The 2,500-nt window shown below is 33.3% G+C and overlaps 2 protein-coding genes across 3 annotated transcripts in view; one reads left to right on the forward strand and one right to left on the reverse strand.

Annotated features, from left to right (window-relative positions):
* LOC137994800 (uncharacterized) overlaps window positions 1–1,145 on the forward strand; it is a 3,854-nt gene extending 2,709 nt beyond the window's left edge. Inside the window, exon 2 of one of the 2 annotated variants that reach the window (XM_068840395.1) lies at window positions 1–1,145. This exon is cut by the window's left edge and continues 1,462 nt beyond it. The gene's annotated coding sequence lies outside the window, so the exon portion shown is untranslated. The other variant, XM_068840402.1, reaches the window with a different exon arrangement.
* Window positions 1,146–2,286: 1,141 nt separating this feature from the next.
* The window catches only part of LOC137994813 (ubiquinone biosynthesis protein COQ9-B, mitochondrial-like), a 12,781-nt gene continuing 12,567 nt past the window's right edge, over window positions 2,287–2,500 (reverse strand). Inside the window, exon 9 of the mRNA XM_068840412.1 lies at window positions 2,287–2,500. This exon is cut by the window's right edge and continues 209 nt beyond it. The gene's annotated coding sequence lies outside the window, so the exon portion shown is untranslated.

Here is a 2,500-nt window from a genome sequence, read left to right on the forward strand (position 1 = left end):
CACACTACCAGACGGAGTTTCTTTGATGAGGCACCTAATATAGTGCGTGCAGTTTGCAGATCAGTGATATACTTAGGGTGGCTGCCTATCAAGAAGAGACTTTCACTTACCTCAAATAATAATTTATTGGTCCACAAGGAAATCTACTCAGTTAGTAAGATAACTGGCAATCATACTGAAGGATTGGGCAAGTAATCCACTCTTTTTTAATATACAGTACTTGTACACATACCTACATTTACACAAACGAGTACTATGATCATATGAGCCACAAACAAGTACTGTGATCATACCAGTGAACAACGAAAACAACAACAACAAAATAGCCTGTTGACATTACGCAGAGCAATCAACAATAATTACTCTGTCAAAATTATCATTGCTTTTCCCATTGAAAGGTATCCAATGTGAACAACTACAAATTGGATACCAGTAACTGGACACCTACGCCATTCTTGCGTCAATCATATGCACTTGGATGGGGTCTTTCCCTCTTAATTTTAACTTTTCCACACAAAAACGTATTCGAAGACTTTTTAACCTCAAATTTTGTTCTAGATATGATCAATTAGTAATTGAACCTTGTGCCGTACAATTCTGGGAGTAATCATGCTCGTAATTTCAAATCAGCCTGGGGCTGCGAGCTTGGCCGATTTTAAAATAACTCGCACTATTACTCCCTGAATTGTACTTCACACAGTCCAATTACTATTACTTATTATTATTATTATTATTATTATTATTATTATTATTATTATTATCATTATCATTATTGATATTATTATTATTCAGCAGCGAGAACCAGCGACCAATAATGTGCTTATTGCATATACAAAAGGGTTTGCCAATGTGGGAAAAATGTTTCAGCTGACACGTTCCTTGACCACATTAGGTTCAGCAGGTATATGAACTGATAGCCTGTGTCCAGCAAGTCAATGAAAATCCTTGAAATCTGATATCCGTAGTTCAGTTTTAATAATTCAGTACCACACAAGATAGTGCTCTACGCGTGCACTGATTAGCTAACTCAGAGGTGTTAATTAGCCAAGTATCATTCACCTCCTACCCTCTAAAAATAGAATTTGGAAATAAATACAAACGTCATTCACCGACCTAGGTCAGCGAAAAAACTATTATTTATTATATATGGAGAAGAGTGTTTTACTGGGAACTAAACCACTCGTAGATTCCATACGCCACTTCATCTGGGACCTGAGTGGCGTATTTTCCGTATGTCACCTTTGTGAGTGTCTTTGTGAGTGTCGTATCGTTCAATGACGTCACGATTCCTGCCTTTTTTTATAAAGCTCAGCCGTATTTGTAAAACTTGACTACTTTGAAACACAATAACATCCGAAATATTCAATATTAATTTTAGTCTCCATATAATAAAAAGAACATTACACGTTGGCTCGAAGATATAAATTTTATGTTCTCGTGGCAAGAACAATATCTCACTCGTTCACTTCGCTCACTCATGAGATATTGTTCTTGCCACTCGAACATAAAATTCATGTCTTCTCGCCACCGTGTAATATCCTCTATATATTATTCTCTCAGTGGTATACAGTATTGTGCAAAATAATGCAAGCAAAATGCACAAATTTCATTTGTTGCTCTCATGAAATTTCCTTGAATGTTTGAGGGAAAGTTCCTATGAAAATTCAAGGCTTTTTCTGGGACGTTTTTCTTAAAACAAAGAGTGATATTTTGTCAGCAAATGGAAGATCACAGTAAAAAGCGTCTTTTCACTGCCCAGTGAGAGAAAATGCGCTTTCGAAAGGCAAAAGACTTTTCTACACAAACAATTCAGTCTATCAACCACTTAATGCTTGTGACGGTTATCAAATGCATTCTCTATATTTTAATAGTTCTGGCACCAAAAGTGACAGACAATTAACACACACAATAAGAATTTTCATTTTTTGAACAAACTAGGGCTATGAAAGTAGGTTTACTATGCTTTAATTAGGCATCTTTTTAAAAACATTTTATAGCTACATTGATCAATTCAAGTTATTTAAAGTTCTATTTTAAATTAATATATTTTACATTTTAGTCTTGATTGAGTGCAGTTTATCAGTAAAAGGAAAATTCAAACATAAGTTAATATTTTACATGTATACAAATGCTATAGATATTAAAAATTTATGAAGTCATAAATTATCATCATTAATAATAACTAGTGATTAATAAAGTGATTAAACTAAATTATAATAAAGGAAGCTGTGACGTGGTGTGATTAATGACCATGAATAATACAGTAATAACAAAAGAAAATAAAAATGCTTTTCCTTTTTTAATGCAATAAATGGACACATGTAAGACACCTTTTTCTTGACATCAAGCAGGATCTTTAATTTATTTATCTCTGGCTAAATGACCAAATATTTTAAGTCCTATGTCATGTTTGAAAAACAATGTTAATTGTTGGGCCGAACAAGCAAATAATGTTAATTGATGAAAAGCATTTAATTAATATTAATGTTGGAAGAAACTG

Source organism: Montipora foliosa, chromosome 1, assembly GCF_036669935.1.
Source record: "Montipora foliosa isolate CH-2021 chromosome 1, ASM3666993v2, whole genome shotgun sequence".
Taxonomy (NCBI): Eukaryota; Metazoa; Cnidaria; class Anthozoa; order Scleractinia; family Acroporidae; genus Montipora; species Montipora foliosa.